Below are 24,426 nucleotides of genomic sequence, written 5' to 3'. Positions count from 1 at the left end.
TCTATCACAGACTTTTCGATAATTTAATTCTACTTTACAGCATGCTAAGTAAAAAAGGGTGATCCTGACAGTTGCTTGTTTGAATGTCCATTCGTCATGATGGAACAGCAAGAAGGACTCAGCAAATGAAGCAAATAGAGTAGTTTATTGAGAGAGGGGAGGCCCTTATAAGGGCAACCGATACAATGCATATGCCCTAAAGGAGAGCATCTCTAGATCCACAAATCACTCCACTGATCTCTCAATCAAGCCGATGAATTCTCAATCACACCTAATAGAGCCTTTTATGAAGAGAGTGGGATAGAAGTAAGGAGTCTTATAGGACAGTATCTTGTCACTATTGGCTTTCAAATTTCCAGGGCAGATTTCTCACTTTATGTGAGAAAAAGAGAGAAAGGCATTATGCTACTTGTCATTTATGTTGATGACTTGATCATCACAGGTGATAGTGATGAAGATATCCTTCATGTGAAAATGCTATTGAAGCAGAAGTTTGAGATGAAGGATTTGGGAGAGCTTCGTTACTTCTTGGGCATTGAGGTGATTAGATCCACAAGTGGGACATGGCTCTTGTAGAGGCAATATAGATTGGACATTCTATCCAAATATGGGATGATAGGCTGTAAGCCTATTTCAGTTCCTTTGGAGGAGAATGTGAAGTTGAGCACAGATGAAAGTGAGCTTCTAAAAGATCCTACTATGTATAGACACATACTAGGAAGTTTGATTTATATGACTATTACCACACCAGATTTGAGCTATGCTATTGGGTTGGTAAGTCAGTTTATGCAGGCTCCAAGGAAATCACATTTGGATGTGGCTAGATGCATACTGAGGTATGTGAAGTCCACATTGCAGTATGGACTATTTTATGAGACTGGAATTTAGATACAGTTGGATGGATACACTGATGCTGATTGGGCTAGTAGTATTTCTGATAGACGATCTACTAGTGGATATGTGTTCTCTTTTGGGAGTGTTGCAGTCACTTGGAGCAGTAAGAAACAGCCTATAGTTGCCTTGTCAAGCACAGAGTCTGAGTACAGGGGTGCAGCAATGGCTACATGTGAGGGAGCTTGGTTGCATAAGCTACTTTATGATATGCATCAGTCTACAAATGGGCCAGTTGTCATTTATTGTGACAACTTGAGTAGTATACACTTGGAAAATAACCCAGTCTATCATGCTAGAACAAAGCACATTAAGTTGCACTATCACTATGTGTGGGAGAAGGTTCTAGTAGGTTTTATTGATCTAGTTTATGTCAGCACAAAGGATTAGGTAGTTGACATATTCATGAAGGCATTGGGCACAGAGAAGCTATGCAAGTTTAGAGACCTGCTTGGTGTGCAAGAATTGGGATTGAGCTCGAGGGGGAGTGTTGAGATATCGAGCTCCACTGGTGATATGCCAAGGTGACCGTTGTGCATTTATGTCACCGACTTGTTAGCTATAGATGTGGTTGGTACACCACCCATGAATAATAGCTAGATGACAACTATCTTTATGTACTCTAGTTATTGGCTCAGCTAGTATGCCACCTAGGTTAGCTGAGTTTGGTTTGAGACCCACATACAGGGTTCACCTATTCCTTTTGTACTTAGAGAGTTCTTTTGGCTTTCACAACTAAGAAGAGGAAAACTATTTTTAGCCTCCACCTTTGTGTATATTCCTCCATTGTGTATGTGAGAAAGCTGCAATTCTGATTTCTGTGCCTCTATTTGTTTTGGGTCCTCTACAACTCATCTGGAAGCGTTGGAGGGACAAGGTATTTTCCACAAGTTCCTCATTCCTCTGTCTCTATTATGGCACTAAAAACTCACAATATGAAACCCCTTGGCTCCTAGTGCCAAGTATCATGGCCATTGGGTCCCATTTGCATTGAACATTTCCATGTTTTTTCCAATGCTTCCTCTATGATGGTACAAAAACATGCCTCGAAGGTATTCTCACCATGAAAATGGGTCCCAATTTCCATGATACTTTGCACGGGCCTCAGACTAGGTCATTTTGAGGCCCATGCAAAGTACCTTGACCACCACGTTCCATATATCTTCGAGGCAAGTTTTTGTACCATGATAGAGGAAGCAATGGGAAAAAACTTGGAAATGTTCATTCTTGACCATGGAAATGGGACCCGATGGTGGCCAGGATACTTTGCATGGGCGTTAAACTAGGTGAATTTGAGGCCCATGCAAAGTATCATGGCGATCGAGTACCATCTCCATGGGTATAATCATGCCCATGCATTTTTTAAAACACCCATGCATGTTCCATGGTGGAAATCAAGGAGATATCGACTTTGATTTGCATCAAATGGTTTTTGATTCGCATAAAACTCTGTGAGTACAAAGTTTATGTTCCGTATATCAAATTTATGAGGTATATTAGCATTCCTTTGATCATCAAAGCATGCCTATGTGGTTTGATAGACTTGCATTTTTTCGACATTAATATCGATATAAATATACTATAGTTCCATTCTTGTATGTGAGTTTTGCAACTAATTCTCTACATTTGGTTCATGTAGGGAGATGAACTAGTGGAAGGAAGTTTGAGAGCACACGCATTGCATAATCATCCTCATGAGACAATGTTGACCCAAGGATATCAAAATGCTCTAAGGCAGGATCGGAGGATAGAAGAGCAACAAATTACAAGCATGGAAGTGGAGGATGCACTGAATAAGGATGAAATTATGCAAGAAATGATAAATACTTACTTTTATGCTCCTTCATACCAAGATGAAAAAGATGAGGATGTCTCAAAGATTAGGGAGGATAGCATGATTCTTGAAGAGGAAAGCTTACGACATGAAACAAGCACCATGTTATATGAAGGGGCAAGCAAATCTCATCTTGCAACAATTCTTTTGAACTTAAATTTACAAGCAACCTATGGATGGTCAAAAATTAGCATTTCATCCTTATTTTGGTAAGAGTTTTGATGTACTTCAAGTAGTGTTTCATTGTATGTACTTTCAATTTCAATGGCTTCAAATTCATTGAATGGATCGATTTTTAGGTTACTTCAAATACTACTTTGAAAAGGAAACACAATTACCGACTCAAGGTAGGATGCAAAGAAAATGCTTACATCTTTACGAATGGATTACAAGTCAATTCATGCATGTCTCAATGATTGCATCCTTTATAAAGGAACATATGAGCACTCTACAACTTGTCCCCAATGTGGTCCATCTTGATACCGGCAAGACACACAAGGATAAAATATTCCAGGAAAGATCCTACAACACATGCCCATCTTAACATGCATCTCACATCTATTTCATTGTGGATCATTAGCTGGACTTATGGATTGGCATGCCCACAATCGCTCCATGGATGGAACCTTAAGGATCCTTGCATATGGAAAGGCTTGGAGGCACATAGAAAAGAATTGGTTAGAGTTTGGTGGGGGCTTGAGCCTTGGAATTTGTGTCTTGGATTGGCTATGGATGGTGTTAGCCCATTTGGACATCTATCCACATCCTAGTCAACTTGGCCAGTAGTAGTCACAATCTACAAGATTTCGCCTTGGCTGACCATTAAGAAAGGACATTTGATGTTGGCACTCATTGTGCTAGGCAAGCACAAGGTGAAGAACATGGATGTGTATCTAGCCCCCTTGGTAGATGAGTTGCAAATTTTATGGAATGGCATGCAGGTCTATGACATTTCAAAGCCTTTGGGTCAATGCCATTTTCAAGTAAAAGGAATTCTGATGTGGACCATGCATGATTATCCCAGATTGCATGATTGCTTAGGTACAGAATGTCAAGAGTCCTCTCGACTTAACAAAATTGATTTGTGATTGTTTGTTTTGCGATTGATGGTGTTCTTCTTTCACTTATCAAGACTATTTTCTTTTGTCCCATAATGTTAATAGGTCTCCAAGTGTCTGAATACAATGCATGTCCCCTTTGTGGAGATAGTTTGTGTAGTCAATACTCAAAATATATTTCAAAGAGGGTATATGAGAAGAACATGCGGTTTCTTCCTATGGACCATCCATATTGAGTTGATCCATCTTTTGGGGAGGTTGAACCAGCTCCTATTCCTCCACTCATGAGATCTAGTGATTGGGAGTGACTTTGGCATGATCCAGAAGTTGAAAGACCTCCATTTGGCATGCAATGTCTTTCCATATTTTACTCTCTTCCTTATTGGAGGCATCATAAAGTGACATATCTATTGGACCCAATGCATGTATTCAAAAATGTGTCAAAAAGTTTGTGGAAACATATGATTGGGGATAGAGATACTCCAAAAGCATGAGAGGATTTGAAACTGATGAAAAATAGTAGACCCTTCTGGCCAAAACAAAACCATGCTAGCAAGGTGATTTTACCAAAGGGACCATGGGTATTGACAAAAGTAGAGGAGGCTTCAGTGAAGAGTGTTATCATAGGTATGAAAAACCCAACTGGGTACATGCATAACTTAAAGGGTGCCTTTACTATGAATGGAAAACTAAGTGGATGATTAGCAAAAAATGATATAGGTAACCTTATTTCCATGAACTTGAAGATTTGGAAACATTTTTGAACTCTTGTTTCAATTTGCTAACACATGATTGTTACTATAGTATGTACTTCCAATTGCTTTGCAGGGGTGCAGTACTAAAGATGCATCAAATGCCATCAACAAGCTCAGTGCATTTGTGAGGTATGTCAATGGTTTTGCTAATGCATGTCTAATTTCCCTTCTCATTGCAAAAGCTAGCTACATTTCTTACCAATGTTACCATGTAGGATGATATCATCAAAAGAAATCAAGAAGTAATTGAGAATTATCACCATTGAAGACATATGTTTGATTGAAAAGGCATTTCCAACAAGCATCATGGACATCCAATTGCATTTACTTATGCACTTGGCTAATGAAGTGGCAAATGCAGGCACTTTACATAGCCGAATGTTTTTCTTGGAATGGTTTATGGAGGTGTTGAAAGGTATGTAAGACAAAAAACTAGACTAGAGGGAAGCATGGCAGAAGGATGGTTGGTGCATGAGTCAATGTTTTACATTATAGAGTTTCTCATACAACTCATGCTAGACATGCGTTGACTTTGGAATGATAGCGATGACCCATAGGTTGTAGGAGAGATTGGACAAGGGAAGGGAAAGCAAAATAAAATGAGTGTCTCCTTGCGACTCAACGTCAACACCTTTTGTCTTTGAAATTGTGGAGAAATGGATCAAGCGATATGAATAAGAAAGAGCAAAAAGAGAGGAGGATAGAAAAGCATGGCAAAGGGCCAATAGATGTAAGAAGTATCCCCCAAAGTTAGCAAAAATGCTTGCTAAATGCACCATTTACTAGTTAGAAGACACTCTTGAAGATGCCACTCGAAGAGGGGAGATTGTGACATATACAGAGGAGAAATTTGCATGAGGTTTTGATATGAAGGTATATAGTCATTTTGCTTTTATTTACATTCATTTATAAACTTTTTTATGTATTAACAAGGAGAATCCATTACCTTTATAGTACCATTCATTCAATGCAATATGGGCGTATGGCAATCACTATAGAGTAGAGAAAATTGATGTAAAGTGCAACACATCTGATTGAGGAGTCATGGACAACTTTTTGCAAGACATTAGAGCAAGTGCGAGGGATACAAATCTCATCGCAGAGGCAAAATGTATTATGTTGGAATCATACAAGATATTTTGCAAGTGAATTTTAGAAAATATCAAGTATTTATATTTGATGTGAAATGGTTCAAAGTCATCTACAGAGGTGCTCAAGCTACAGTAAGAAAGGATCCAAGTGGGTTTTCTTCCATTGACTCAACAAAAATTTGGGATGACCTTACTAACATATTTGTGCTACCCTCGCACTATGAGCAAGTAAGCATTTTTCTTATATGGATATTATTGTCCTTCCACTTCATTAAAGCTTGCATGAACATATCATGGATTTTTGACTTAGGTGGTCTTTCAACCTGATCGAGTGGACAACTAGTGGTGGTTTGTGATCCAAGTTGCACCTAGAAACCGACATGTCTTTCAAGATGTGGAAATAGAGAATGAAATGGAAGATCAAGAAATAGATGGATTGGAAGCTAGCACTTTCCTACTACTAGAGTTTTGGAATGTGAAGATAGCTTGAGTTCCTCATAGGCTTTCTCAAACACTGACTTCAAAGATCTCAATCTACACGCTGAAGATATGTGAGACTTGGCCATGGATGATTGAGAGAATGAGAATCATACTCACGATGGATATTCCAGCAAGGCTTCGATCGATTAAAGGACAAAGAGAAAAACTGATGCAATATATTTTTATTTGTCAATGGATTTCATTATTGGAAGGTGTTGGGTTGAATTCACCATGCTAATGTGCTCGATAGTTAATGCTAATGTTGTCAAGGTACTCTGCCTGGATTGTCCTCCAAAATGAATGAAATAAACTATTGTTTTTTGTGTGTTTTGTAAACACCTCTGGTCACCTTATGATGTAGGCCATGTGTATCTGTTTTGCTCCATGGTACCTCCTGCAGACACTGTGTGCATGTACATGCAGGGGAGATAACCATTGGAAGGTCTTTTGTATCTCTTTTGTTTACCTTACAACCATGGGAACCCTTGCTAGCTTTTTATCCTAGCCATTGATAGATCCATGACCACCATGAGATGGCATGAGACACCTTGTGCTAGTTGTATCCTTAACATAGCCTGAGACATTCCCTTAAGGGGGGGTTTGTTGGGATATCTCAAGGTGTATGCCTCAGGCACACCTTGGTTTCTATGTGTGAGTGCTAGAGGCAAAATTAGGTGCCCATAAGCACAGTTAGGTGGTGATAAGCCACATAGGATGATTGAGAGAATCTAGGAGCAGATTGAGGAGATGATTGTGGAGCTCTGAAGTCATCAGTGATGTCAGTGAGCATGTAAGAGTTGCCTACATAAGGACCTCACTCTTCTTCATTCTATATGCAAGTATTCTGAGTTTGTGTTCACTCTCTTCTTTTCTTTTATTTACCAACACTTGATGACTCCCAAGATAAAGAGTATGCAAATAATGACAAAGAGGATGCATGTAATGATGTAGAGATAATCACATATGATGACATGGATGATCTTCATGGCTCACAAGATTACGCAAAGAAACCATGGACGTATATCCTAGTATGACAATTTACTTTTCTTCTATAAGCATTGTTTTTTATAGATGGAAGAGGAGAAGGATGAAGAAATGATTGCACTTGGATTTGAAGTAGGGAAGGCCACAATCTTCCCTTCAAGTTTAATAGATATGGTGATTGCTAGAAAAACCAAAAAGGAAATATTTGAGATAGTAAGAGAATCACCGAAAGACTTCCCTTACATGGAGAATCAATTACTTGGCTTATATGGGAGCTCAAAGTATATGAGGTTGGCATAGATGACGCTAAAGAATTTTGAATATTTGACTAAGCTACAAGACACCGGGAAGCAAGTTTAATGTTTAGGTTCTCATTGGACAACAATCTTAATATTTATCATTTGGTGAAGAAGAGATTCAAATCCTCAAATATTGTAGAAAGAGGTTAATGATAAAATTATAATGGTCACCCTCAAATTTGATAGAAACTTTATCTTGGCTTAGTTTTTATATTTTGATTAAATCTAATGAGCTAATGTTCATTTATTTTTTGGTACAGTATAATCATATCTTGGTTTCCTATAGTTTTAGGAAAGTATGCATATGACATTCACCTTGCTGCGATCTCTCAATATGGACAATGTACAAGTTATCATTATGCCATATTATGAGGAGTAAGTGACACTGCAACCTCATACTTACTTTTGCCAGAGGTAAGATGTAGTCAAATGATAAAGATTCTTATTGGCCATGCAGGAAACATTGGAGTTTGGTGACTTTGGACCTTCAAGCCAAGAAAATTTATTTTTCCAATTTAATGGCAAGATATTATGGCAATTTGTTAGCGTAAGTGTACTTTTAATGCATTGTAACTTTCATGGTATGTATCTTTTGTGATGCACATATTCATTCTCTTGTATGTTATGATGGACAGGTCTACATCAAGGTTAATAAGTGCAATTGGACGAGTCACAAAGTATGATGATGACTTGGAGGAAGAAATGGACTTACAAAGATGCGACATTGTGGAGAAAAATGATGCACACAGCTATGGGTGGAGAGTGTGCTACAATTGCTAGTTGCTCCTTGATGTAATATTTGATGTGAAGGGTTCAAAATCCTCAATGTCAACATATTCCAATGCAGAACTATATACATTTGTGGCTCATACCATTCATCGATACGTAATTTCTCAATCTCCAATTTAAGTCACAAGACTCCATTGGTTTCTGACAAGATCACTATTAAAATGATTGCATGTGCAATGCACAACCAACACCAGCGGCGCAAGAAGATCAAGTAGAGTTTTAAGAATTAGACACCAGCGGTCCAACTTTATCCCGTAGGTTTGCATTCCACAATGTCTCCACAAGACTCCATTGATTTCTTACAAAATCACTATCAGAACGATTGCATGTGCAATGCACAACCAACACCACTAGTGCAAGAAGATAATGTAGAGGATTAACAATCAGAAGTCTAGTGTAATGACCTATGACATAATTTTGAAAGGCATCTATAATGTTGGAGTATCCTTGGGATCCTTCACAAAAAACAATTAAGCCATTTGATGAGCATTGATGATGTTCTCATTTCCTTCCACAAAAACCAATAAGGGTGTCATCTTTTGCATTCCATCTACATAAAGAAATTATCAAGTTTAATATTCTCCCAATATTCTAAAAAATTTCAATTATAAATCTCTTGACTATAGAGAAAGCTATACAATGCTTAATGGTTGTCTCATCTTCCACTATTATAACTAGCACTAGAGAGATGACTCCATATCTTTTCTTTGCATCCACATAGATCTTTCCAATATCATCAAATATGTATTCGTGATCACCACAAATAAATTCAATTGTCTTTCTTACTTGCCTTCTAGTGGTAGAAAGATGGGCCTCTAAGGTTTATACTCAAAAAGTCATGTAGACATGGACCACCTCATAGCTTAATAACTTCATATATGGCTTAAGGGACCAAGAGATTCAAAACTATTGCTCATTCTAGATCTCTGCAACCTACTAAACACCTATACAATCATAGATTGTGAGAGACCACATTATAGGACTAACTCTCATAAACAATCTACCAGGGAAATTGCAGATCATGACAAGATGCCGAAGTGCTCCTAAGGCTAGATGGCTTAGAGACTACACATTATGAGGCTAGATTTCTTAGAGACTAAACATTATATGACTGGCTCTCATAAAAATTTTGCCAGGGGAATTGCCGACCATGCCAAGATGCCGGAGTGCTCCTGAGGCTAGATTGCTTAGAGACTACACATTACATGACCAACTCTCATAAACATTTTGCCAGGGGAATTGCAGACCGTGCCAAGATGCCAGAGTGCTCTTGAGGCTAGAATGCTTAGAGACTACACATTATGAGGCTAGATTGCTGAGAGACTACAAATTATATGACTAACTCTTGTAAACATTCTACCAAGGGAATTGTAGATTGTGCCAAGGTGCCAATGTTCTCCTGAGACTAGATTGCTTAGCAACTACACATTATTGAGAGACTATACATTATATGACAAACTCTCATAAAAATTCTGCTAGGGCAACTACAAACTATGCCAAGATTCTAGAGTGCTCCTGAGGCTAGATTGTTGAGAGACTACACATTATATGACTAACTCTCGTAAAGATTTTGCTAGGGGAATTGCAGACTGTGCTAAGATGCTGGAGTGCTCCTGAGGCTAGATTGCTTAGAGACTACAAATTATGAGGCTAGATTGCTGAGAGACTACACATTATATGACAAACTCTCATAAACATTGTACCAGGGAAATTGTAGACCATGATAAGATTTTGGAGTGCTCCCGAGGCTAGATTGCTTAGAGACTACACATTATATGACTAACTCTCCTCTCATAAACATTTTGACAGGGGAATCACAAACTGTGCCAAGATGCTAGAGTGATCTTGAGGCTAGATTGCCTAGAGAGTACATATTATGAGGCTAGATTGCTGAGAGACTACACATTATATGACTAACTCTCATAAACATTCTTCCTGGGGAATTGCACTAGACCATTACAAGATGTCGAAAAGTGTTAGGATTGCAGACTGAGGCAATGGGTTCTTCTCAATGCTCAACACTATTGTGTTTGTTTTGTCTCTCTAACTATGACATTTCTCTTTTAAATGGCTTCCATGGAATACTCCACTAGAAATAAGTGCCAATCAAAAGACAAGATGATTTTATAGTGAGCCATGATCTCTCTCTCTCTCTCTCTCTCTCTCTCTCTCTCTCTCTCTCTCTCTCTCCATTCATTCAAAACATCCTCCTCATCATGAAAATCATCATACACATAATCCACAACCGACAATGCATGAGCATCAATGACATCTTTGACATCATGTACACATACATCTTTCTCTTAACATAGGGGCAATACCAAGTCATAACATACAAGTATGCTACATCTAAGGTATAAAATCTTAGATTTGGACCATCTACATCTATGAAGTGCTCCTTGATGTCCTTTTTAATTGCAAGCAAGAAATCTCAATAGCTCCACAAGATAGGAGACATATAAATCAAGTCGGTCATATCTTGTGATCAACATTTTCCAAGAGTCTAGCACATCGCAAGATCAATGTTTGTCAAATACTTTATCCACCACCAATATAGTGGGCAAGAAAACTCCTCTCTAACAATCTTGGCCATTAGCTACTCCTCTAATGCCATGTAAGCTCTAATTTTTGCCAAAAACCATGGCAAATTTTCTAAAAGATCAAATTTCATGCACATAAGCCTTCTAGATCCAAAGACACGTGAAAACCATGTTCCAAGACTCCAAATCTACTCCAAACTAGAATGAACTACTGCTAATTGACTTTTTGTACAGTTTTTGTCCACCAAGGAGGATCCACAATTGCCAGATAATCTACTAGCTACTAACGTGACAGCCTAGGCGCTGCCCATGTGGCAATCCATTTTATTGTCTTTTCACTATCTAATTGCTACCCACATGATTGATAGCTAGATTCACAAGAGAGAAAACATTTGTTCCAACAGCTAGTTACCGTAAGTAGATTCACTTCTCATATTTGAGATAGCTCATGCAACATTCCATACACAGATACGATATTGGAAAAATTCTCAACACCCAGTTTCTCATTTCACAAAAATCTCATCAAAATTTGAGCCCATTCTTGGTTGGAATAGCCTCATCACCACATACTACAAGTCAAAAAAGGTAAAAGAGACTATATACATCAAGCACAACAAATGCTAAAAATGTACCATTAAAATGCTTCATTTTGATTTTACATAGTAAGATTTCCGAAATGATGCACCTTTAAGCATCCTCCCCATTCCATGCTGCTACTTGTGCTGGTCTTTGTCCAGCCATTGGACACCCTATATGGCCCCATGGTAGGCCTATTTCTAGCCTACCATCTAGCCTTAAATGTGGCTAACAATCATCCCATGATGCTGACAAGGGTGGCCAATGTGGCTGCATAAAATAATCCTAAAATGGACATGTACTCGTGCTGCCCATGTGGCTACTAGTCTACTGCCTATGTGGCTACTAGTTTACTACCCATGTGGCTACTAGTCTACTACCCATGTGGCAGCTAGTCTATTTCCCATGTGGTGGCTAGTATGCTACCCATTTGGCAGCCTTTATTCTACCCTCTTTCTCCCATCCCTCGCTCCATGTAAATTGATCTAATATGAGAGCTCACAAGTTAGGAGGTGACCCATTATCCCAACACCCAATGATGCACTTAGACTGGGGCTCTTTATACTCACTAGCACTGGTCTTGCAAAGCAGGTTCTTCAATCACTAAATCCCATGGGCCGGTTGGCCAAATGGTTGGCAGTTCTACAAGAATATGATTTTTCTTTCAAAATTGTAAAAGGGGGTTGTTCCAACTTGAAGAATGCTTTGATTGATTTAGAAGAGTGCCTTGATGTAACCCTGGTAGCAGCCATAGAACTTGGGGATCCTTGGTATGGTGGTATCTATAAGTTTTTTACCACTTTCTCCTTTCCTTCAGAAAGTACAAGCTATGAGAGAAAGAAGATCCGCAGAGATAGTAGGCGCTACACCATCCTTGATGGGGTGTTGTACCGTCAAGGCATGGATGGGGTACTCAGACGGGCCATTGATGCAGATGAAGTGCCTAAGGTCTTGAAGCATTATCATGATGGATTTTGTGGAGGCCACTATGCCAGTGACTATACAGCTAAGAAGATTTTACATGCTGGATACTATTGGCCGACATTGTTCAAGGATGTCACTTTGTATTGCAAAACCTGTGAACCATGTCAATTCTTCAGTAGGAAGGATTTGCGTCCCGAGCAACATCACCCAGTGATGTCCATCCATCCGTTTCAGAAGTGGGGAATAGATTTTGTCGGGCCCTTGCCCATGACTGCCCGCAAAAAGAAGTATCTTTTGGTAGCCACTCAGTATGTCACTAAGTGGGCTGAAGCTATCGCCCTCTCTGCTGCAAATGGAAAGGCAGTTTCAAGTTTCATATTTGAACACATCTGCACAAGGTTTGGGACACCCATGGAGATAGTCTTTGACCATGGGAGTCCATTCTTAAATGAAGCAGTGGAGTTACTCATGGATCGCATGGGCATTGATCATCACACTTCTAGCATCTATTATCCAGCATCCATGGGTCAAACAGAGCGGACCAATGGCCTCCTCTGTAAAACCATAGGAAAAATGGCCGCAGGGAATAGGAGCCAATGGGATCAGAAGGTCACTGAAGCAGTGTGGGCTTATAACATCACTCATAAAACATCTACAGGTCACACCCCTTTTCAGTTGGTGTATGGTACTGAGGCAGTTTTACCACTAGAGATAGAGATTCCGGCCTTGAGATTGGCGCAGGAACAGAGGATGTCAGATGATGAACGTGTAGAGGCCAGATTGGTACAACTTGAGAAGTTAGATGAGACCCGACGCCTTGCACTACACCAGACAGAGATCCAAAAGAATCGACAAAAGGCCCGATTGGATGCTAAGATTCGCAAGGGATGGGAAAGACACTTTGCTGAGGGGGATGTTGTGCTATGCTTTGATAACAGATTGGACCACCAAATGGATAAGAAGTTTCTGCCACTGTGGGCTGGTCCATACAAAGTCATCAAAGAACGTAGCAATGGGTCTGTACAAGTTCAGGAGCTGCATGAACCATATGGCAAGAAGGTGATCAACAAGTGCTACCTCAAGCCTTTCTTTGTGCGTGATGGTCCCAGGCATGGAAATGCGGTGCATTCCCTACCTGGGGGGGGAAACTGTTATGGATAAAATTGTCTAAGGAAAAAGGCATTAATATGTATGTGTGTTTGTATATGTGGCAATAGTATAATAAAATATGGTGTGCATAGGGCCCAAGGTTGAGGTGGCAGGGCATGACCATGTGCCACCCTTCCATGTAAGAGGACCCATAAGGTGTGTTGTACATAATCCATGATAGTAATATTATAAAATGCAAGGTGGCATGGCTCCTCCATGTGCGACCCCTCCACCTAGGATGCATTAAGTGAGATATGGCTCAAAGTCCATGGGAGAAGCAATATAAAATGGGTGGAGATGGCTATTATATTGAGTTATTCCCTCCATATGAGATAGGCCCATGTGGGGGAGGTATAGAAGGACCAAGAGAGCTAGTTAAATAATGGGGAAAGTAGGATGAGGTGGCAAGATTCCTTGTGCCAACCCTCCACTTGTCCTCCTAGAGGTTTGAACATATTATAAAATTGGAAAGAGACCAAGGGAGTATCATAGACTTGAGATATGGGGCTTGATTTATGTGGAAAATTGAGGCAAAGGGTTGTCGCACACAATTGAGAGTGCGTACCCACCTAGCCCACATGGGAGACTTTTCCACACACACCATGCATGTGGGAGGATACATTAATGTGGAGAGACCCCCTCTTTTGGCTATAAAAGGAAGGGGCAATTCCTTGATGTGACACGCTCATTCTTGTAAAGCCACCTAGCTAGTATTTTGATATTTCCCTCTCATCCCTTCTTTCCAATAAAGTATGGCTCACTTCCCTTGATGTCTACATCTCCACATTCCTCCTCCTATCATGTACATGCTTCTCTTCCCCCTCTCCCTTTCCCCTTGTGTCATAGTCTCCCTTTTCCTTCCCTCCACTTCTAATTCCTTGTTCACCCCTATGACATCCCTTCGCCTTCGTGATCTCCTTTTCTCTATGGCCTTTGAGCGTAGCCATACTTAGTCTCTAGCCTCTGATCTCGATAATTTTTCCGGCTAAAACTACACAAAAATCTTAGGTGGCAAAATATAATAGACTTTAGCAACAAGAGAAAATGCAATAGATATGGATCCAAATCCAATAGTGCAATAATTTTAGCAAGGAATGGACTCAAAATCTAGGTCAAAAGCAAGGACCAGACCTGCTTGGTTTTGTGCCCAGGGTATTCACTCTTGATAAAATGGGGACATCACCTATGTGCATGAACTTCAAGAAAACCCTCTATATATGGTCCATGTAAGACAATATAATAGCCCTATTTAAGCTTATAAGGATAACCAAAAGGCTACAATGTCCCCCCTTTCCTTAAATCTACATTTTTTCTTACACATTTAGATTACACCATAAGAAAATTGAGATAATACCCCCTTAACACAGATTAGAGCACTTTCAAATATTCACCACCAATGGGCTCATATTCGCCCTTGTATTTTTCCCTACCATAGCCTATAACTAGCCTAGTTTGGTCTTAGTTCTTGCATACACTGAACAATTGTAACTAGTCAAATGCATATGTGCATGTTCTTTTTATCTTGAGGGTAAATTTTAGTAGTTCCCTACAACCCTCACCTGTGGTATGGACCCCCTAAATCAAATGTAAGATTGGTAAAAGTTAAAATGGCCCTCACACCTAATGTAGTTAAAATGGCCCTCACACCTAATGTAGAAGCTTATGCCTCATCTCAAAAATACAAGGGTGAATATTAGCCCATTCAAATCGTGTTGTATCATACTTATGAGTATTAGCCCAGGGGATTTGTAAGTTGGGGAATTTTGACTATTGTGTATCATACTTATGGTTGGGGGCAAAGACCCTTAGTGGTGAGTAGCAACAACCACAGGTGAATGCCATGATCATACAAGAGATACCATCAATATCCAATAAATTAGATTATAGTATATTCTTAATTATATTAATTAAGTAAAATAAATTCAAGATATAATAGCTAAGTAATTAAAAATATTTTTTAAAAGAAACGTAATATAAAGATAATTATATAGTATGTATTTAAAAGTATATTTAATTTAAAATCAATTGAAACTACAATTTGAATTTATTATATATATATATATATATATACTAACTAATTAATTTAAATATAACTAAACACATGCTAAAATATAACTAGACACATGCTGGGAGCACCAGATCTGTGAGGAGACCACTAAATTGTATATTTTAAAGAAGTTTAATTTCAAAATTTTAAAGAAATATGTGAGAAATTCAAATTTTCATTGAAAAAAAGAGGACAAAATTTTACATTTTAAAAAAAATAAAATTTGAAATTTGAAAGAAAAGTGTGGGAAATTTTTAAGTCATATTAAAAAGAATGAAAAAACAAGTATGACCATCTCCATAACATTCTTCTTGTCCTCATCTTTCTAGACATTTCTTTCTTGACATAAGCCACTTTTTTGTTAACAAATTCCCAATTAACACGCCCCTCAACAAAGAAAGGGCCAGTGAGCTCATCAAGGATGTCACACCCCACTAGTTAATCGTAGGACAACTTTACCCGACATGGGGAAGGATGGCATTATGTGTAGGTGTGCAAGGGAGGATGAGTACATACATGTGCTAGAAGAGGCACACTCAGGCATAGCCGGCAACCAATTTGCTATAAGCATCACATCACAAAAGGTGCTGCAAGTAGGACTCTGGTGGCCTATACTCTTCGAGGATTTGGCTAAGTTTGTCAAACATTGTGATTCATGCTAATGAGGCAAACCCCGCACAAGGAAAACATGATGCCCCTCACCAATATCTTAATGCACCTCAATGGTAGCCTCAATGGTAGCAAACTGAAAAGATACTACAGTCCTCTCACCTTGCAGACCCTTCAGGCCATCCATCGAGAAATGGGACTTAAAGACAAAGTGGCAAGAATGAAATGCCGGGCCATTGAAAAGGTCAAGGTCCGCAATGCTAAACTAAAGCAAAGGATGCAAATGGCCATATATAAGGCTACATCCCCCTAGGGTATCTCTAAGGTTTCAAGTGAAGAACAGGATGATTCAAACTTGCAACACACTCATCGACCCATGTGCAAGGCATAACTTCATATCACAGGAGGTATGAGAGCAACGACCATGGGTACCTCTCATCTCTAGTTCCAAAGAAGTATGTGCCATAAATGGAAAAGATTTGCATGCACTAGGATACATAACAATCAACACTGCGATAAATAACCATGTTGTGCACTCACACTTTTATGTTTTACACCTACCATAGGCTCAATCAAGGAACATGTGATACAAGAAAGAGGGTGGTGGTGCCAAACAAATCACCAGATTGACTGGCGCTACCACATGGTCATCCTCACCTATGGAGGCCACACCTCACTACTCCTTCTAAGTGAGGAAACCAAAAAGGAGATAATAGAGTCAATGGAAAAGACTCCCCCCAAGGTGTTGGCCCCTTTGGCTACTATAAGGATGCATACGGTTTTGACCCCCCATCAACCCACATCCATTTAAAAACCAAGATCATCAAGATAGGCAACCCAACAAAATAAGGACCAAATGTAGTCCCCCACCCCACAAACAGCCACTGCATATGGGTCCCCAAGAATAGGCCTCAATGGCAAATTCCCATTCCTCTGGGCTTCCCTCTTCTGCCTCTTCCAAGTCCTATTACTTGTTCCTAAGCCTCAAATGCAAAGCATCCTACCTGTTCAAAGCAACAAAAAACCCACTCCCAATGGGTTTCATAGAGACTCCTAAAGGCTTAGGGCTATTATCAAGGCCAAATGCTAATCTAGGTTTCGAATCGCTTAAGGCCAAGTGGCCTTCAAGCCACCATTGAGAGTGCTCTCAACGGAAGCAAGAACAGAAGAAGGAGAGAGGGAGACAGAGAGCCACACAAGTTTGGTGGGTGCAGAACCACCCTAATCTTCTTTTTCATTCATTTATATATGTGTTTGAGTATTGTACATAGCCGGGGTTAAGGCACAGTGACCTTTAACCCCCACAACCTCCCACTTAAAGGACAATGTGCCTTTAAGGGAGAACAACCAGTGAGCATACTATCCAATGCCCATCAATACATGACAATACTCAAACGCTGACTAGGTAGACTCTTTGTGAGCATATCTGCAGGGTTATCATCTGTATGAACCTTAACAAGCTCTATGCGCTTGTCCTCAAGTACCTCCCTGATGAAGTGGTATCTGACCTCAATGTGTTTGGTCTTTGCATGAAGGATCGGATTCCGTGCTAGCTGAATAGCACTCATGGAATCACTGTGCAATGTCGGTACACCTGTATGAATCCCCAAATCTCCCACTAGCCGATCAAGCCATATAGCCTCCTTGCAACCCTCTGTGACTGCAACATACTCAGCCTCTGTGGTAGACAAAGCAACGCACTTCTGTGCACGAGACATCCACGACACCGCACCACCTGCAAAGGTGAACACATAAGCAGAAGTGGATCTCCTACTATCCACATGCCCTGCATAGTCTGAATCTGTGTACCCAAGTACACACATGTCTCCTTTACCAAAGCAGATGCACATCTCCTTGGTACCCTTCATGTACCTCATGATGCTTAACTGCCTCCCAATGCCTCTTTCCTAGATTAGCCATATACCGGCTAACAACTCCCACTACAAATGCAATGTCTGGTCTAGTAGCTATCATAGCATACATAAGACTCCCAACTGCTGATGCATAAGGAACCTTGGCCATCATGGCCCTCTCCTCATCTGATTTGGGACTATCTGTATGACTCAGTTTCACATATGGAGGCAATGGAGTACTCACTGCCTTCCCCCCCTCCATATTGAAACGCTGCAATACTTTTGTAACATACTCTTTTTGTGAAAGCCAAAGGAGTTTCCTACTCCGATCACGCGTGATGCGCATACCAAGAATATGACCTGCATGTCCCAAATCCTTCATATCAAAGGCCTCATGCAACTTGACCTTTAATGCATCTAGCTCATAAGTATTCTTGCTAGCCAATAGCATATCATCCACATATAGTGCCAAGATTATCAGGCTATTATCCTTAGCCCTTTTAGTGTAGAGGCAGTGATCAATTTCACTCCTCCTAAAATCCTGGGACCGGATGAAAGCATCAAACTTCTGATACCATTCTCTAGGCGCTTGCTTAAGACCATAGAGACTCTTCTTCAGCTTGCAAACTAAATGCTCTTTGCCCTTTTCTTCAAAGCCTTCCGGCTGAACCATATAAATTTCCTCATCAAATCCCCATGCAAGAAAGTTGTCTTGACATCCATCTGCCACTAGTACAAGCATGCATCTAAGTGTGGTCATCTTCACAACCGGAGAGAATATCTCATCAAAGTCCACACCCTTCTCTTGCTTGAACCCTTTAGCAACCAAACGGGCCTTGTACCTAGGCACATCATCACTTGTGACCTTCATTTTGTAGACCCATTTACATGGCAATGCTTTCTTTCCATGTGGCAAAGAAACCAAGTCCCAAGTCTTATTCTTCATAAGTGAACTCATCTCTGATTGCATATCATACTCCCACTTGCGTTGATCCTCACGCATCATAGCCTCTCTGTAGCAAGAAGGCTCCCCGCAATCAGTAAGCATGACATAGTCTACCCCTGGAACAAACCTATCAGGTGGTCTAGACACTCTAGATGATCTTCTCAAGGGCATTTCAGCTTGCTGTCCCACCTGCATATCAACCACATTTGGCTCATCATTTCCACCAATAGATGATCCATCATCTACCCTTGATTGTATACTTGGTACCATCAAGTACTCCCATCATCTGTGGGAGTACTTGGTGGTACCATTTCTTGCACATTTGGTGCATGGACAGCTTGCTATCTATCAACATATGCAGGTGGATTCACATCCTGGAAAGTGATTCTCCTCATTTGCACATCCCTCATGGGTGCCTTATGCATCTTCTTCTCATTGAAGACCACATCATGGCTACGTATAATCTTCTTTGCTTCTGGATCCCAGAGACGATAGCCCATCTCTCCACTTTCACCATAGCCCAGAAAGATGCATTGGAAGATTTGGATCAAGAACTTGGTCTTCAGTTACTCATTTATTCCTTGTATCTATAGTTTTAAAAGAAATTTAGCAATATCATAAGATCACTTTTATGAGTTTCTTGATTTCATATACTCTCATTCTATTAAAGAGATTGATCATGTGATATGATGAAATTGTAATATAATGACATTGGGGATGGCACTAGTTTCATTCTCCCAATGAGATTATAGGCATTCTCCATGTCATCATTTGGAGAACTGCACTTGTGTCATTCACTCTATGGGGTTACGGATATTTTATGTTCCTTTCTTCACTTGGGTGCTTTGACTGTAACAAAGAGAAATACAATATCTACTATTTCAGATTGTGCATTGTACATTTAAATTGGGACATGGGGAGAGGCACTAGTGTTATTGCTCCTCACAATGAGGATATAGAGAAAGGCACTAGTAGCATTCTCCATAGCTTTATAGAAAAAATGGCACTAGCACCATTCCCCAAGATAAGAATGGCACTAATGCCATTCTCTCTATGAGTTGAGAGAGAAAGGTCACACTATTGGCATTCTCTATGGCCCTTTAGAGAGCGTGGCACTAGTGCCATTCCCCAAGAAGAGAATTGAGTTAGTGGCATTCTCTTTGGGTGCGATGGATAATGGTCGTACTCATCTTTTGTGTTTCAACTATGTTGAATACATTCTAAAGAATGGAGCTATTTCTATTATCCTCAACTTCCATAGGGACCAATAATGCATGGAAGGAGATGGACACATCAAATGTAGATGAGAACATACCACCCAAAACATGGACAATCAATGATAATGGATATAGGGGAGGTATAGAAGAAAACATAGTACAAAAAATGGACACAATTGCCACCATAAAATATCATTAATCCTATAATTTTAGAAGAGAACATGGATGAACATAGTGACTCAACATTGGGAACAAGACTAGATAATCTTATTGTTGTTGCAACAAACATGTATGAAACATAGCACCTGGCAGTTTGGAAGAGTTAGAAGCCAGCAACTTCAAGGAGAATCTGGATCTACATCCACATCCAAATTCTTTGGATATGCCACAAATGATAGTCATATTAGACCTGATGGCTTGCTATTGAGTTGCTGCTTTTTCAAGTTGCCAATACATTCATCTATTATGCACGACAAAAATAGTTATATGGTTATTTTTCTTGGGTGCATAGAATTCCTAAAAATCTTGCTACAAAGATTTAATGTAGGCATCTGGTCAACTGTGATGGAGCATAATGTGCTTGATATGGTAGAAAAGCTAAAAAATTATGCAAATGAGAGCCTCCCTTTCTTTGTTATATGGTCTCAGCAAGGATGCTACACTTATAGCAAGAGGAGCATAAATAGGCCCGACAAGGTTAGTGTTGAGGCAATGTTCAAACCCTTAGCAAAAATATCAAAGGCATTTGGATGTGATGCTAGAAGGAAAATACTTGCTGATGACTACCCATATAAGGCTTGCATCAATCCTCCATCAAATTGCATATTTCCTTCTACGTTTGATGTACACGTGTACACGACAATGAGGATAATTCTACTATGTGAGTTGATTCCTTACTTATATAGCTCAATAAAGGTAAAGATGTGCTCATCATGGTGAAGAGAAATTGGTATGGATAGTTGCCTGTGACGGAGGGGCATAAAGATTTAACCTCGTTCAGAAAGTTCTTGATGAATGGAGGGAGGAAATCATGCATGGTCAAGAACAGAATACAAAATAGAATGGAGGGAGGAAAACCATGCATGGTTAAGAACAGAATACAAAATAGGAAAGATTCCTCTTGCAGACCAACTAAGAGAGAGGGCTATAGGTAATATTACAAAACCAAAGGGTGTACACCCTAGGCCAATGCATGATGGTGATGTCCAAGTGGCTAAACTCGATTCATCCCAAATAAGTCTTTTAAGGATTTCTCCACAACTCTCTAGAATTAATGCTATGTAAGTTTCTTAGTTGGCTATAGACCTAGAATGAATGCTATGCAAGTTTCTTAGCTAGCTATAGACCTAGGGTACAAAGGTCACTATATCAAGAAACACATTGCTAAGACCTACATAAATCGACTACAAAATGCATATTTTGCATGAAGGTATAAATGTCAAAGTGTTTTTTTATTTTATCTCAAGTGATTATAACTGTTTTTAAAGCTAATTGGGCTTGTCTTTTGTGATGTAGAGAGATATACATTCAAATCATGCTTGAGTAGGTACATACCAAAATGAGATACATTTGGACCACCAAAGTTATCTATCCCTATCAACAAAGTGTTCTGGATAAAAAATGTGCCTTTCAAGGTGGATGAGTCAACCATTATTATAGGTCTTGGCCTGGTCTTGTTTGTTCATGACTCCCTCAAGAGAGGGACTACTATTCTCCCTTATGGAGGTGTCAAGTACGCCCATTCATTCTCCCAACAAATATTTCTCATGTTTATCCCTGCTTGGTCAAGCTTAAGAGCCAGTACATTGGTATTGCAATATTCATGGTTATCAATTATACTCTTGAGTTCTTTACATGGTGTTATTGCAACCGTTTGAACACCACAAAGGGTCTATACATGATGGCAACAAGCATTGGAGATTGTGTATATCTTTGGAGATTTTCAAATGATAATGCTCACAACAATGCAAGTCTCAATATCAATGGAAATTCTAGAGAGCTACTATGAAGGTGTTCTAAACACCACTATGGCTCATGAGATGATTCTCACTCAAATGGGTTTGGAATTTCATTATTTTGTTGATAATGTAGTTTAGGCATTGATATTGTATCTATTGTTTGAGAATGTAGTTGATATTTCATACTTCATGAATGGAAATGTAGTCTACTTCACAGATTTTATTTCTCCTATTTTTTCATGGAGAAAGGCTACAATTTCTTCCTAAATTTCCATTCTGGGAATTGGGATTTTCCCGAATTATCTAATATGGTCTTTGCATTTGTAGGTTCTTTATGACCATGCATGGTGTGAGAGTAAATGTGGCTATTTGGTGAGAGGCCTCTCGGAATAATTTGAACTCGTCCGACTCTCATTCTTTGAGGTAGGAGTCTCGAGGCTCCTAAGTATTCCATAGGCGATCGAGCTCTTGTTGGAGGGAAAGGATGTGTTCCCTCTCTGTGTTCAACTAGTCCTAAAGGGAGCGGAGCTAGGTTTCATGTACTTCCCATTGTCGTGCCACAACTTCCTTAGAATTACATAGAAGTGAGGCATATTCTTCATCCATTACTGACTTCCAATGAGCAGCATCTGGTCCACTACATGCTTCCTCATGATGAGTAGGATCAGGATTATTGTCAATCCTACAATGTACTTGGGCTTGAAACCAAGTACATTCAACAACATAGAGAGAGAAGATGCCATGTGGCTATCCACAAACTAGACCAGGGTTGGTTAAGACTTGGTTTAGACTGTGACACATGTTAGATCAAATTCAACCATGGTTGGGTAAATAGACTCTAGTTATGTTACTAAAGCTGGGTCAACAAGCTACCACATGGTAGCTTATCTGACACATGGTACCTCATGAAGATGAGGAACTTGAGGGCCTACATAAGGTCCCTCCTCGCTTCAAGTAATATATAGTAGAAGACCACAAGCTCGCCTTTGAAAAGGTGCAAAGCCAATCAAGATCCCTAGAGGATTTCGATGGCCTGGCCCACGTCAAGGAAGTCAATCTGGCAAAAGAAGGAGAAGAACATCAACCAATCTATATAGCCGATGACTTGTGTCCTGAGGATGAGGCAGAGCTCATAGCTCTCCCCAAGGAATTCAAAGACTGTTTTTCCTAGAAGTACAAAAGTGCCTCAAATGGTAACCTTGCCACACTGGTGTCAAAAGCTAAGCATAGGGAACCAAGTTACACTGCATCTACAAGCAATGAAGCACCACAAAACCAACTCTTTGAAGGGGCACATCCATACAGAGATGAATTTGTCCCTAAGACCTCATAGGGCTACCAAGCACATACCTAAGAAGGACAAATGTGTAACCTAGAAGATCCACTAGAAAGGTTCCCAATACTTCAAGTCCCTCTTTATCCAACTTTGGTTAAGAATCATGGGATGCATTCCATACCCATCTACCACTACCTATAGGCCTAATGCTTGGGGTGAAAATGCCAATCCCTAGGAGACCTTCAATTCAACCCATAGACATAGCCAAACCCTACGTATCAATGCAAATTCCTAGTGGATCAAGTTCTGTGAACCTAGATTTATCCATCCACTTGCTTCTTGGAACCCTCCACCTGAACCACCTATGTTTAGAGTAGGATCACCAAAATTCTCCAACCCATCCCATTTTGCAAGAGGTAAGCATGGGCTCTGAAGGAATGAATATGGAGGAATTTACTTGCAATTTGCTAAATCTGCTTATCCCAGTAGTTGAAATGGGGAGAATCAAAGGAAGTTTGTAATAACCCTCACTTGTACCCACAATGTGACAATGTATGGTGTGGAGTTTGCACCAAGAATATTCCCACCAATGAGTGTGTTGTATGGCACAGTGACTCCACATGTTGCGAGGATCTTCAAGGGATGCCGATGGAGACTCCTCTCTCAAACAACTCCTTGTCACTTGTGTCATGCAAGTGCCTACCTCATTATGACAATGTGATTTCATAAGAGATAAGGAGGAGGAGGGAGGAAGAAAGGGAAAAGAAGGGAGGGGAGGGAGTATGGAAGAGAGGGGGAGAGTGAAGGGGGTGTGGCACTCACAAAGCAACACACAGTGGAAAAACAAGAAGTCTCATATCAAGACAAAGGAGAGAATGAGAGAGTTTGTATTCGCAAAATTTTGCAAGGGGGTGAGTGGCACTCACAAGGCAACACACAATGGAAAACCATATGGAACTCAAACATCACAACCAATGACATTCATATAGTCATGGGAACCTATGGATGATAATTAAGAGATTAGACTATGAGGTTCTTCTTCTTCTTTTTTTCAAACTACATTGCAAGACTATCTTAAGAGGGCTCATAACTTTACATGGTTTTCATGGTAGAAATGCATGAAAATTATAAATGATTTTACGTGAAAATA

This window comes from Dipteris shenzhenensis, chromosome 17 (genome assembly GCF_047967505.1).
Source record: "Dipteris shenzhenensis isolate YYH24624 ecotype China chromosome 17, Dip_SZ_1.0, whole genome shotgun sequence".
Lineage (NCBI taxonomy): Eukaryota > Viridiplantae > Streptophyta > Polypodiopsida > Gleicheniales > Dipteridaceae > Dipteris > Dipteris shenzhenensis.
This window is presented reverse-complemented; position numbering follows the sequence as displayed.